We start from the raw sequence: 15,454 nt of genomic DNA on the forward strand, positions 1-15,454 counted from the left end.
TTCTTCCAAACACGCAGGTTACCGAATGATGAGCACGAAAGTGCGACACATTTTCACCCATAAATACATTAGCTGGGACTCATTTTATCACTAATAAACTTGTTTGTAGGTATTTTTAGGAAATAAACGTTTTTGGAAGAATCAGCTCGAAAAACTGCTAAGGGCACCCGAAGAACATTTGCTAAACGGACTCCAATTTTGGCTCAGGGCACCCAATTACTAAGGGGCATCCTAATTGCTCACTACACCCAATTCCCGGATTCGTAACAGGCATTCGTAACGGCTTGGTGGCCGTTACAAAATTGTCATTACAGATGGCCGTTATAGAAATTCGTAGCAGGCTGAAGCCGTTACTAATTTTTTAAGACTTCATAACAGAGTATGCCGTTACGAATTTTTTTATAGCTGTGCAAGTGACACGCTTAATCACCCATTTGTCGTAACACCTTGAATATGTGCGTGTGCTATTAACATGCGTAGCATTATTTTTCCACCCACGCTCAGTTATACTAGAGGATATTTCCCCCCATGCGTGTGCCATTCACATGCATGATTTTCAGGATATACCCAAGGGAATCGACAAATCGAGTATTCATTTTTCATTTCTCTCTTCTGCTCCTGCCTGTATTCTTTTCTCTCATCCGATGAATCGATGAACCCTGGTGAAACCATTTGTCGAGAAACCATTATGAAATCTCTTCAATCTGTTCAATAATCTTCAATCATCGATCTATGTAAGTGTTTATCATCATAAGTTTCTCGATTTTTAGGGTTTTCAGTCGTCTGGTTTTTAGGGTTTTATTTCATCTATTTTTCTTAATACGACTTTTTAATCCGTGAATTTAATACTTTTTTTCATCTTATTATCGTTTTGTTAATCTTCTTCGATTGAATCTAATTCGACTTGTGTCCCTTCCTTTATTCTCTTTAAAGAGAGAGCAACTGCTGCGTTCTGTATGTGAATCGGTGGTTTCATCATCATCTTCTTCTTAAAAACCAATCAGCATCATATCTGACCGATTGACAGCTGCAAACCTAAAAAGTGTCGCCAAGAATGCAAAAAGAGTTGCCCCGTTGCCAAGACTGGTAATTTTACAGATCCCTATCACCCCATCTACCAATTAGGATTCGATTTAGTTATTGAAATTCATAATGAAAAAAACCCTATTTGTTTCAATCAGATTTAGGGAAGATGCTGAATCATTATTAAAGTTTTCTGTTTTTGTAATTTAGGTTTTTTTTTCCTTTCCTAATTTGGGCTTTATGTTTGTGTTAATTGAATATGGAAATTGTGTATTGAAGTAATGATAGCTACAAAGATTGCATTCATCTCTTAGGAGTTATGTATTGGATGTGGTATCTGTGTCAAGGTAGGACCTTTTTTCTATTTTTTTTTTGTTATGTGATTATTCAGTATGACTTATTGTCCTGTGTTTTATTTGGTTTCATTTTGGAATAGAAATGCCCATTTTAAGCCATTCAGATTATCAACCTGTATAAAGATTTGGATAAGGATACAACACATCGTTGCAGTCCTACCACTTTCAAGTTGCACAGGTATCTAATTGTCTATCTATACTACCTTTTCCCTGTTAATTACTCTTAATTCTGTTGTCAGAAAATGAATAATCTCAACCATGTAAGCATTATAATAATGTAACAGTCTTGGAAAGGTATTCACAAAATGTTTTCGTTCATGAAGGTATCACAACGTTGATTGGAGGTGGGACTGGTCCTGCTGATGGAACTCGTGCAACTACATGTACTCCTGGACCAGTACACTGAACACTGAAGGTGCAGGCGGTGGTCATGCTCCAAATATCATCGAAGTATCTGGTGTAATAAATGTCTTGCCTTCATCCACCAACCCAACTCGTCCTTATACTCTTAATACAGTAGATGAGCACCTCGACATGCTAGTAAGAAGAACACAAAAATAAAATTTTATCTTTTTTTTCCTAATTCTTGTTTTTTATCTCTTATTCTTTCGGCCTCTTAAACTGGTCTGAGTTTCATATACATGGTTTCTCATCATCTTGATGAGAATATCCCAGAAAACATATCATCTGTTGAATCTCGGATAAGGGCTGAGACAATTGCTGCAGAAGACATTTTGCGTGCATGTCTGGGGGCCATCAGTATTATTTCTTCTGATTCGCAAGCTTGGGTCGTATTGGAGAGGTCTGATATTTTTCTTCATCAGTTCATCTGTCCTTTTCTTTTCGTATAAATACTTGTTAATGACTGAATATGAACAGTAGATTTTGTTTGTTTTTTGTTCAAGGAGATTATACACATCTTAAATGATTGCTCTATGGAGAATATCTTCCTCTGCAGTGACATTGCCATTGATTTATTCTCAAGTTTTATTATGAAATTCCATAAGGTATAATCAAGATTGCATGTTTATAGGTGATAACACGAACGTGGCAAGTATATGATTGTTTTCATGCTTAGATTATTATCCTATTTTAGTATAAGAGTGAGATCTTGAGCATGGATGCATTGGCTCACATAAACACGTTTCAGTATCTCACAACTCTTAGCTTTGGCTGGGTCTTATTTGCATTTTTTGCAGATTCTTTCTTTATAGAGTTTGTTAAAAACATGGAAATATGAATTTGGTGTCTGATGTTTCGACTTTGTTGTTCTTCAGGTTATGCAACGAACTAAAGCTGAAGGAGATACAGCTGCGATGGAGATAATTGTTATCGGGAATTTAAGCTAGAATGTTTGAGCTAATGGGTTGTCATGGTTGTTTGCAGTTCAGGTTAAGAAGTAGAGGGAATGGTCAGTTGTGTGTATGATGCAGTTGGAAGGGCTTGATTGAGTCTGAAATCGGGTGACTGAGATTAGCATAAGAAGAAGCTTATTGATAATGGAATCTAGACTGTATATGATGATGTTGCAGTTGAGATTGGTTGATGTGTATGGATTCTTAGAATGAATGGGTTGCTTCTGAAATAAGCTGCAGAGATGATGCTGCTGCCAAGCAAGTGATATTAATTTGTAAGTGTACCAACTACTTAATATAGTTAGTGATCTTACTCTTTTGACTCAATCCAGATGACTTCAAGACGGAGAATATCCTTAACTAATTGAATTTTCTTATTAAGATAATAACTTAGATGATTGCATGGTGGTACCATGGTAAAAATTAACTCAGAAACATGCACTTCTTTCTGCAGCAGATGCGGGTTCTGGGATCAAATCTAGAATCTCATTAGCTTTAACGGCTGGTACAACTAAAACAACATTGAACAATGGTCAGGTTGAAGATGCTCCTGATGCAAACACAGATAAAAGTTCTGCATCTACCACACTAATCCTCCTAGGCATGATGTTAGTCGCTGGGTAAATTTAACTACATGTCAATGCTTTCAATGATACTTGAACTCATGTAACAACGAAATATGTTGATTTCCTTCTGCATCTACTTATGGCTGATGAATAATGCTGAGACAGATCAGACTATAATGTTAACAAACATGCCTTTTACAATGCTTCTTTTGATGTATAAACATATATTTATCCACCTAGGGTTCCTTTTTTTTTGTTTCTTAATGCCTTGAATTCTTCGTGTTTCAGCTTAGGTGCTGTGATGTTCTTGGGGGTCACAGCTGGTGCATACATTCTTACGCTCTTTGCTGAACTTCTTATTGATTTGATTAACTTATAAACGAGGTACAGAGAGCATCATTGGTTTGATACTTGTTTCTTGAATCAAAGTACAAATGTATTTAATCATGTCAATATCATTATGCAACAATGTCATCTGATTTCATTTTTGCATTGATTGTCGGGGAAGTTGCTAATTAATTTTGTGGCATATGAATTTTCCCAAGCTATTCTGGCCACTTCCTTCTGTGCAGTCAGCATTATTATCAGGCATGAAAAAAAAAATTCTTCCCTAGGTTGTGCGTACATCTTTAAATAGCTTGGTCCTTTTGTATGAGTTAGTTTGACATAGTGTTACATAGGTTTCTTTTTAATTTTTACTGTATATTTATTGGCACGTTGTCTTGTGAAGGAGAAAATCTAATGCCATAAGTGCTCAAATTTTTACGTGGCAGTGGAGCCTCAGCAAATCCCACATAAGTAACTACTCCTGTTTCTCGATTTAAGTACCAGGTAAGACATGTTCAGATGATTTGGGCTGAAGTTCTAAATTAAATAGTTAGTGGGAGTTCTAACCTTCTTCTTATCATCAATCATATGGTTGAACTATTTTACAACTGTCTTTGTAGTTTATGCATCTAAAGGTGCATTAATACTTGGTCATTAACTTGCCAGGTTATGGATTTCATTGCAGGAGCTGGGAGTACTACTTTACATTGTGTACATTGATGTATTCAATGGAAAACACGGATGAGGTCCAGTTTTTGTAAGAAACTTGTAAGACGTCGGCCGTCTTTGTCTTTGAAGACATCATTATAAATGGTTTTTCTGTTTTGTGTAATAAGTTTGCTGGAAATTGACACCATCAATCCTGCAAGGATAAATTCATAACTTGTTGTGTTGCTTACTTCCAACATCTGCTGGAAATTGACACCATCAATCCTGCAAGGATAAATTCATAACTTGTTGTGTTGCTTACTTCCAACATCTAAGTATCCAGAAATTTTGTGTTTATAGGTTATTGTAGATGTTTCTTTGCTTATAAGATGGTGCCGTAACTTGTTGCAGTTGAAGCTGTGGTACTTGATTATGTTCATTGACACCATCATGCTGCAAGGGGTTAGTAAATTTTCTATCTGGTGTTACACCTGTGTAATTAATTGCTTGTTTGCATTTACTTGCTGCGTATTTTGAACATTATTTCTTCCAGTTTACTTGTCATAATAATGCAGCCTGTTGTATTTTGCAGGATTTCCTACATCGAATTTTCTGATGACCAAGCTTTCAACAAAAGCAAGCATGCAAAGGATATAAAGCTTAGCTGCAAGGGTGGAGAACAAAGCAGCTTCAAGATTTGTAAGTTGCGGTTATTCAACTTTTGTAGGCAGTTAGTAAGTTTCCGTGTTCCCTTAGAAGTTTGGACCTTCCATGTATTCCCTTAGAAAATTTGATACTTCACAAAAAACAAAAAGTTTGGTAGTTAGAGAAATTTCAAAAAGTTTGGTACCTAGAGAAATTTTAGTTCTTTTGTAATTTATATATGTTCAGCTCTTTTGTAATATAAATCTGATATGAATTGAATGAATGTGATATGAATAGATTGAAGAAATTGTTGTTGAGTGTGGATGATGAATGTATGCAGGTATTGAATTTAGAATTCAGGCTTATTTCCGGCAGAAAATGAACTTCCAGTCAGGCTTGACAGTTTTGACCAGGTCAAGGTTGACTGGCAGTAATTCTTTTCTGTTACGAAATAAATTCGTAACGGTTTTCAGTTGTTTCAACCTGCGACGTAGTAACGGCTTGCGCACGTTACTATGCGCCACGTAGTAACGGCTTGCGGACGTTACTATGCGCCACGTAGTAACGGCTTGCGCACGTTACTATGCGCCACGTAGTAACGGCTTGCGCACGTTACTATGCGCCACGTAGTAACGGCTGGAGCCTGTTCGACCATGTTGTTACAAAAAGTTCGTAACGGCCCTCAGCTGATACTACGTGTCATTTCGTAACGGTCCACAGCTGTTACTGACACCGGTACAACCAAGAATTCGTAACGGCTGATTGCCGTTACAAAAGAATGTAACACCCACTTTTGAAACAGGCGAAGGCCGTTTTCGATTCGTAAGGCGTAATTTTGTTACGAATCCTAGAATTTGGTGTAGTGTGCTATTCACATTCTCGGATTGGATAAAGGGAGGTCATCTTCAACCTTTTGAATTTGAAAAATGGCGGGAAAACTGGTTCTCAATGGAACAGAATTAGGGTTTGCGATTTGGGTAAATTATAACGAGATTCAATGGATGAAATCAAATGGGTTTGTTACTAGGACTAAACATGGATGGCATGGGTCTTTCTTTCGATTAAAATTGGCTAGATAATTGGGACTTCAACTAAACATAATAGGATTCTGGCGGGAAAATTGTGCAGCGAAGTTCAGAGTTTGGATTCAATTTCTGGGAGAGTTTATGGAGATTCAATTGCAGTATTTGAGTGGGATGGACCTGTTAAAACCAAACAAGGCTCGTAAGGTCCTTGGTATCGATTATATTTGGCTGGAATCGTGGATTTGAAGGAAGCAGGGGCTAGAGTTATTTGCGAGATTTTGTGAAGATTTTGGAGAAGCTCGGTGGATATTTAATCGCTGGAATTAGTTGGGAATACCCTGATTTGACATGATAGGTATGTGGATTCGTTTCGAAAAAAAAAAGGAATTTGTTGCACAGTCAAGGCGTGAATGTATCTCGGGTGTTTGCTGCATTATTGGAAATGGCGTGTGGATGGCAGAAGTTTGATTTCTTCTGAGGACGTGTGGAATCATGTTGGAATGGGTTTGACACAAGCATACGCGTAAGAGAAGAGGGAATCGATCAACAAAATATCATAACTTTATGTCAAAGAAAGGAACGAATATTTTGAAGTTAATTCAAAGATTTGTTGGAGGAGATAATATCCTGGGAGTTTACTCTGCATTGGTTGAAAAATATTTGACAGCATGTTTTGGTGTAGCGGATGAGTAAAGGAGAATAAAAATCTCCGTGTTGCAGTGAAAAAGGGAAAGAAGATAATGGGAATTAACTCGCCTGATTTAATGTCATGTGGAGTATAAATACGATGCTGAGGAAGCTGAGAAGAGATCGAGAGTTTGGAGAGGCAACAGAGAAGAATAAGAAGCTGCAGACCAGATTTCTCTGCTACTGCAGAGAAGGAGAAGCTGAAGAACAAATAACTAATAAGAACTGTCGTTCTTGACCGTCACATATTCATACGATAAACGACAGTTTTTCTGCGACACCATATAACTATAGTTCTTCGCAACAGTTGTAACAATAACTTGTAACGACCATTAAGCGTTGCAAAGTTCTGGTTTATATTTTTTCCTCCCTTTTTCTACTTTGTAAACACCATTTGAGCTATAAAAATATATTTTGAGCGTGTTTTTCACTATGTGGAGCTAAACCTTTCTCTGGCACGACGGAGGAAACCAAAATTCATCATGTGGTAAATTCATTTAATTCTTTATATGACTATTTGCATTGAATTAAAATTAAAAAAAAATTCTTAATTAATTGTCATTTCGTTTGATGGTTTATGCTTAGGATTAATTCTTTTGATATGCCATGCTTAAGATTTACAATTAATATTTTAATAATCTACCTTAGGAAAAGAAATAGAGTCAAAATTCTTATTGAATGAGCTATAATGGTTTAGAATAAATAGGTGAATCGCATGAATTTGAATATTTGGTGGAATCCTAGTCCCAGTAACTCTCGCCTTTGTTTATTATTTTATTTAAACCTTTGAATTTAATCTTCACAAGTCTCAAAGTTCGAATCTTTATTACTACAACGACAATCAAAAACCTCATCACCGAACTCGCTCTTTAATGGCGATTTTAGTCGTTCGGTAAACAAACATGTTACCGAACTTTGTTTATAGGATTTACAGAGTAATGTTCGGTTGGTTCGCAAACTTTAACCCAACATCATATCTAACCGAACTCCACATGTATGCAATTAGTGAAGAGTTCAGTTTGTCAAGATTTTTTGCGAAAAAACCGAACAGAGTAGGCAAAGTTCGGTTAAATCATAACTCAACATAGTGGGAAAAATAACACAGTTCGGTTACATTGTTGTTTTTTTTTTGTATTATGGGTAGAGTTTGGTTATTAAGTTGTTTTAGAATTTTTTTGCGAACCAACCGAACACAATATATTGGTTTTAAATGAGGAGTTCGGTTAAAACTATTTTTTGCGAACCAACCGAACTCGGAGTTTGGTTCCGAAAAAATAAATTCATGATAACCGAAGTGTTCTTCGTGTTCTCGGTTTCAGAACGTTCGGTTACATAACTAGTTTTTTTTTAAACTATTCCTAACCGAACATGCCACTTTAACTTCCATTTAAACCATATTTTGATGATTTTTACTCAATTTACCCAATCATTTGATGATTTCTATTCAATTCACCTTAACAAAAAACAAATTAAAAACGATTGATGGGTTTTTCAATCGAACGAGGAACGTTAAGGAAAGAGAGAAGAAGAAGAGAATTTTTTTTTCAAAACTAAAAAATTTCGATTCCCCTCCAATTTTTGTTTTTGATTTTGATTTTGGTTAATAGATTCATTTAGATTAGATGTATATGATTAGATTTATATAGTTTTTAGGTTTGTTTTAATTTAAATTAAAGTAAAGGGTAAATGTGTATTTACCTAACTTTAGGACACCCCTTATAAGTATGGGTAGGTTGGCCTAATAAGACCATGGTCCCCACAAAAAATCATGGTCCCTAAAAAATCGTTCTTGTTATAGGTGGAAATTAGGCGCCGGCCTAAAAAAAATTATATTTTCATTGTCAGGCCCATAATTAATTTTAGGTACCGTGACACCCATAATTATTTCCTTGACACCCACAATTATATGAAATTATTAAAAATGTCCGCATGACGGATTATGCATCCGCATGACAGGTTTTGCATCAAGGGTATAATTGGCAACGCAACTTGGATATAAAATATATAAAAATCCGCGCCTTGGAATTTTATAAATTTTATATCGTTGGAAATCTTTTTAAGAGAGCTACGCAATGAGTACAAACAACAATATCAAATTTTTGTTTTTCACGAAAAAATCGGAGGTGATCATCATTTTAGGCAAAATTTCGAAAACTGACTACATAACCATTATGCAGCCACCAAAAAAGATGCATAACACATTCTGCAGACGCATAACGAATTGTGCAACCATTTAATCGACTGCATAACAAAGTTATGCATCTATAACAAGTTATGTAACCATTGTTTTGGTTGATTTTAGTGCATACATAAAAAATTGATGCATAATGCAGTATCATTCCATATTTACGGATGCATATCAGGTTATGCATCTATTTTCTCGATGCATAAAAGATTGTGCAACAATTTTCTCGATGCATAAAAGATTGTGCAACAATTTTCTCGATGCATAATGCATTATGCAGTCATATTTTTGGATGCATAACAGGTTATGCATCCATTTTCACGACTGCATAACATGTTATGTAGATATTATTGTAGGTGCATGACAAGTTATGCAACCTTATTTTTTGTTGGTTTCAATATTAAGAAAAAAGTAGTTGCATAACGTGTTATGCAACCGTTTCCTGAACTGCATAACGTGTTATGCAAAAAAACGAGCTGTAGAACGTGTTATACAACCAATTTCGAGAATGCATAACAAGTTATGCAACAAATTTGTAGATGCATAACCTTTTATGCATCACTAATCTAACCTGTAACAACCTAATCTTACATCTAGCATTCAATCTCATTCCATTCACCTGTAGCATTACAACCAATTTCATTGAAAACCACCAATTAATCCAGTACTCTGTCACACAAAAACTCATCAACACCACACACCCATTCTCTAAAAATGTAACATAACTTTCTGCAGCTTCTATTTACCTGCAACCACAAATACTACATGCACTTTCCTGTCACAAACACATCATCGCAATCTAAGCCATAAACCACCACTTGAATAGCAGCAACCAAACCCTATACCTGCTATGTCTTGCAACACTAACTCTTTCTCAGCTCAATTATTCACTTCCATCTTCTTGACCTAGCTGCTGCAGCAGCAGAACCATTGCAATCTCAGTCCTTCACTTGCTCAAGTCACTGCATCATTCCGCAGAACAAACACCTGCAATTCAGGTTCAACATCCTCATCTACTCCCTTCAATCCGGACCTGCAATTCCAGCTTAAATTCAATACTCTTAGTTCCATGATCACCTAGTATCAACTAACTGACCCAACAACATCAAATATCAGTTCTAAATCCCATGAATGGAATCGTACCCAAGCTTTATTTCTTCTCAATTTCTCAAGAACAGGTAATTGAAACAGAAACCAAATAATTAGATTTACTAGGGAACTATGGCATCGCATCAGTTACCACCACCAAAATATTTGTCTAGATTCTAAGAGATGATACGATTCAGAAAGTGTAAGTGTTGGATGCCAACGAATCTACTATGAAAGATTTAGCAGGAAATGGTAAGGAAATTATGTTAGACATCCCAAATGATCAACTCCAAGCTATGACTAGTTATAAGAAACCTAAATACTGGATTTACTGCATTTCTGAATTTTTTTTTGAAGCATGAGACTGCATTTCTGGATGATACTATGATGATCAAGGGATCAGAAAAATTGCATGATATAATGAAAAGCTGATGAGATTTCGACAATACAATAAGTACGAATTTGAACAGATATCTTTAATTAGATTACATGAATTTCCGTAGTATCAGATATGAATTGTTGTTTGAATTCAGTCAATGAACCCCTATATCGATTTTTGAGGGGTTTAATGAATTTGAGGTGGGGATATGTTGTGTTCAGATCAACTAATACTTTCATATAAATTACAACTGATAGTGAGAAAAACAGATGAAACTGCAAAAAGAAGAATAAAAATCCCGTCTTTAAAAGGGTGTTCCTTTATATACCCCCGAAAACACTAACGTTACCCCTACCCGTTAGTTAAGTTAGTTAAAATTGGTTAATAAGAAAATCTTTAAATTGTTTGAATTTTTTTATATCCATACCCCTCCCTAAAGTTTCATTGTATGACCACAAAAAATCGGAAAAATGAATGAAACAACACATCTTCGTGCTTCCTAACTGTTCGTAGGATAACTAGTGTAGTACAGATAAAATATCTATATTATATTTCATCTATAATCTCTACACTAGCAACATTTTGTATTTGTATTTATTGAAGTTTACAGTAAAAATTTCTACGGCTTGTTCCCAAATCATGACAGAGTATTGTACTTCTTCATCCCAATATTCGATGTTAGTCCCGGTATTATGGATTTGTTTTTCCGGATCAAACCTAAGAGTCCAAGATTGAACACCCGAGGTTTGATTATCAACGCGTCCTTGTTGAGAAACCAAGGACCATCATAACACACTCTTTTCCAGTCTTCTTCATTATAGATAGCTTGATAATAAAATAGCCTTTACTCGAAGGGATGAACTAGCACGGATCGACCTTCCATTGATCCAGAAGATCATTCTTAAACTCATAGAAAATCAGTCCAAAAGTCTACCAATAACACTGAATTTCCAATAACTTTAACTCTATCACAACAAGCTCTGGATAGTTTAATCACAATATCACCTAGACGATTCACAGTTGGAGGTTCATTCAAAATCAGTAACATTGATTTTAGAAACAACATTTCTTCGTTTCCCGAATAGAGAAGCAAAAGACATCTCAGAATTATATTCATTAGTTGAACTAGGGTTACCTTGTTCGCGCTTGAAGTTGCAATTGACAGAATTATTCCTCCCTTGATTCTTGGATTCACGAACATCTCGTTGTGGTTTATACATCTTCTTAGCATTACGATCACGATAGGGAGGATTATTAGAAGGATTCCTCATCACGGGTTGCTATATCAGTGAATAATGTAGTTATGTTTCAGAGGAAGTATATGTCGGTGATATATATTCGGGGTACAAGGAAGCAAATGTTTTTGACGGGGTAGGAAGATTGGATTAGGGGTAGGCAGATAAAGAGGTACCGTCAGTGTTTTTAGAGGTATATAAGGGAACACTCCTTTGAAAGGGGAAATAGGATTTACCTGACTTATTTCTCGGGACTCCAACTCCGGATAGAAACTTAGTTCTTTTCATCATCTCTGTGTGGATCTGCAACCGTCTTTTGATTGGTTGTTTGTTATACAGACCGTGACCTTCACTCCCTCTCTGCTTTCTGAATTCAACACCATCCTATTTAATTTCAATTTAAATCGATTACTGACCACAGATCCTGCAACCCATCTCGGTTAACCAACCAGCAACAAACCCTAATCGATTACTGTTTGAGCTAAAGAACGAACTCAATTTCATTGTTAATTTCTTCCAATCTCGATATTATCTCATAATCACTTTCAATTTCTTTCTTCGTCGATCTGATCTCACTCAGCTGTCTTTCGGCTTAGAACCGTTCTCTTTCGCTTTTTTGTTCTGAAAATCTGCTTCTCTTGATCTTCATCTCTCGGATTTAGTAGCAGCAGCTACGTTACCATTATTTCTTCCTCTTTCAAATTAATCGCATTCTCCTCCTTTAAAAAAATCCAATAAACTTAATTTCAGAAATTATAGGTGTGGGAGAATTTATTCTTGGAAAATGGGTGCACGCATGAAAAATTCCGTCGGTAGGTTTGATAGTGTAAAAAAAATGAAAATTGAGTCTCACGGTAGTTTTCACTTGTTATAGAGTAAATGAGGCCGACCAAACTAGGCCTTATAACCCATTCTATCAAGAAGAAAGTAAGCAGAACCAGTAATGTATATGAGTACCCACCACAACAACTGCCATTCAACGAACAAAAGTCATAAGCATAAAGTTTGTTCGAGGCAGTGAAACTACGTCCACTGCTGGCTCTAGATGAACCAAAATCAAAAATGATAAAATTATGAAGTACTCCGATCTCAATTGTATGAATTGGGTTATAGGGAGATGTTTCGGAAAACCATTAACTTGTGAGATTTTTTCTAAGATATTGTCAAAACAGATGAACTGGTCACACAATTTGCTGGATGTGGAAAATCATGCTTCACGTTGGTTTATTTATAAGTCCATCCATATATGGCATATGGATATCATAGTTTGTATAAACTTTATCACAGAAAGGTTATGACCAACCCAGCACAGCACGCGGCACGGATTAGCACGTTTCCCAGCTCAGCATAGCACAACACAACACGTTAAGAAAGCACGTCATAACATGCACAAATACATAATATAACAAGGTATAATACATCGCATTACAAAAGAGTTACTATTTTATCTAGTTTTTGACCTTTTATACCGGCTTATTTTGATAACAACACATATAATACCTAAATATTTGGAAATATCATTGTTATAATGTCATTACCTATATATACTTGACTAGAACATTAATTCAAATTTTGTCTATTTAGATATCGTGATAACGTACGACTTAATGTATACCATTAAGTGATCTCCAATTGTCTATAGCACGTGTGCCAGCACGATACAACATGATTACATGTTGTGCCTGTGGGATGCGTTGTGCCTAGCTTTTGACTAGTAAAGCACAACACGGCACAACACGTTTAAAACGTTGGCACAGCCCAACACGGCACATGGCACGGGAAGCACGCGACTCCGTATGCCGGGACGACACGTTTTACACCTCTAGACCAACCTATATTTGTTTTAAATAGGAAATTTAAATGAGAGAAAAATACTTATGAGACACTGGTGAAAGCTTAAAAAATGTTTGAGAATTCGAACCTTCTTTTTCCACTGGTTGGAAATGCAAATATCATCAGAAAGTTCATGGTTTTCGGTATTGGATCTCCACAACTTCTCGATGCACCAATTTATGCACGTTCTCCTCAGGATCCACCCTCACCCACCAGGATTGTTGGGTTAATCATATTTTAACCGAGACGATACAGGGTCAAGTATTCATTAATTCGTTTCGAATTTGAAAAAAAATGGAAATAAAAATGGTGAACCTTTATAACACAACTAATAATTCAACAATGAATGGAAGTTTGTACCCTCAATTACTAGTTTGATCTATTCGATTAGTGTTGTTGTCTTTGAAAAATTATTGTCTACGACTTTGAGAAAAATGTCACATGAGGAATTCATCATACTCAGATTAATGAGAAAAGGGGTCAAAGGAGCCAATTGCCAACCGGAGACGGTAAATTCAGTCTGCACATGACTAGCTCTGCCCTTGACCACATCCAACTAGCATTCTTGCTTGCGTGGAGTTTTTATTTTCTTACTACCCAAAGAGAGCAGAGTGCAAGAGATAGGTGAGTTCTGGTCTTGACTCTTTAGTGAAATACTCCCATCTTAATTGCATGAATCGTGTTAATTGCGAGATACTGAAATCCTTCCGAGAATGATAAACTTGTGAAGTCTTTTAAAAGAATGAAAACAGTTGACTGGTCACACAATTTGCTAGATGTGCAAAATTGGTGTGACAAGCAAAGACACACAGAAGCTTGCAAGTATACAAGGCCAAGTTATGATATAGAAGGTAAGCAGGGGAAAGTCCACAGGGAGTGGGAGCAAACTAGAGATTTTCCTAAGCTAGCAATGGAGACAGAGCACAAGACACTAAGGCGGAAAGCAAGGAACCAAGGCTGAGAGCCAAGGGCAGGGGGATTTTGTGCACTGTTTTCAGTGCACAACAATTTCAAAAAGCAATAAAAACAGACAAGTAAAACAGCAAAGGAAGTAAACTGAAATTATAAGTGATTGCAAAGGATTTGTGGCTAAGCCAAATCTTAGGATCCACCTTGTGTCCTAATCAAATAACATGTTTCTAGGTTGAGTTAAGTCCTATGCATACATCTAGAAATGGAAGAATACTAAATTGCTCAATAGTCTGCCCCTAGCATTGGCTGTCTTTTGACAGAACAGCCAATCACAGGCACTATGAGCATTGGTATCTCCCATTTGCTCAAGCAAAACAGGGCAAGGGGGTAACTATCCTAGCTTCTAGTCACTTGACAGTGCACAAGGCTTCAGCTGAGCCTTGGCCTGATGCTGTTTAGCTCATGCTAACCATGGATAAAGCAATAACATTCATCATATGTGATAATTTAGACACAATTAGCAACATTTAAGATAACTCACAACATATGCAACTTTCAACTGTTAACTGATAAGCAACCTGAAATTGAAATTCACTAACTAAAAATTGTCTCAATTCTCTACTGGCTAGTCCAGAGATATACACAGTGCTCACGAGATAATCACAAACATTCAAGATAAAATTCTAAAAACAACATGCAAAATTAACTGTCAACAGTGATGCAAAAATCAGAAATTGGAATTGCAAAATTAAAATTGTTCTAATTCTCTACTGGCTAGTCCAGAGATATCCAATTTTACAACCCCTAACACCCTTTTATAGTTACAAAAAAATAAATTCCAAATCCCCCAAATCAGTAAAATTAGGGTTGTTGAACCTCACCTAAATTGATGCAATTTCTTCCAATTGATGTCGACCCATACCTTGTAATCTCTTCCTGCTCCATTCCCACGCGCCAATTGCTTCATCTATCAACCTAATTCACCAAATCCAACCCTAACAGTGATGAGGATGGTGGAGTTGTTGAAATAGATTAATAGGTGATGGGGGTATTGAGGGATATGATGGATTGTGGTTGTTGTGGGGAGTTGTTGATGGAGAAGGAGGTGGCGATGGAACTGGTACGGCAGAGTAGGTGGTGGTGGTTCTGCAAACAGGGTATGGTGGTGAAGGAGAGCTCGATGGAAGAA

General features: G+C 36.4%; 1 long non-coding RNA gene across 2 annotated transcripts; it reads left to right on the forward strand.

The window, feature by feature from the left end:
- The first annotated feature begins 622 nt into the window (after nt 1-622).
- Nucleotides 623-5,160, forward strand: LOC113285308. Of its 2 annotated transcripts, XR_003328595.1 has the most exons (11): nt 623-734; nt 934-1,086; nt 1,460-1,557; nt 1,703-2,181; nt 2,657-3,009; nt 3,189-3,354; nt 3,589-3,684; nt 4,031-4,131; nt 4,313-4,395; nt 4,687-4,737; nt 4,868-5,160. It is a non-coding gene; the product is annotated as an uncharacterized LOC113285308 (long non-coding RNA). The 2 variants fall into 2 exon arrangements; XR_003328596.1 differs by lacking the exons at nt 4,687-4,737; nt 4,868-5,160 and having other exon boundaries at nt 4,294-4,544.
- Nucleotides 5,161-15,454: the final 10,294 nt, after the last annotated feature.

Source organism: Papaver somniferum, chromosome 6 (assembly GCF_003573695.1).
Source record: "Papaver somniferum cultivar HN1 chromosome 6, ASM357369v1, whole genome shotgun sequence".
In the NCBI taxonomy this organism is placed as follows: Eukaryota; Viridiplantae; Streptophyta; class Magnoliopsida; order Ranunculales; family Papaveraceae; genus Papaver; species Papaver somniferum.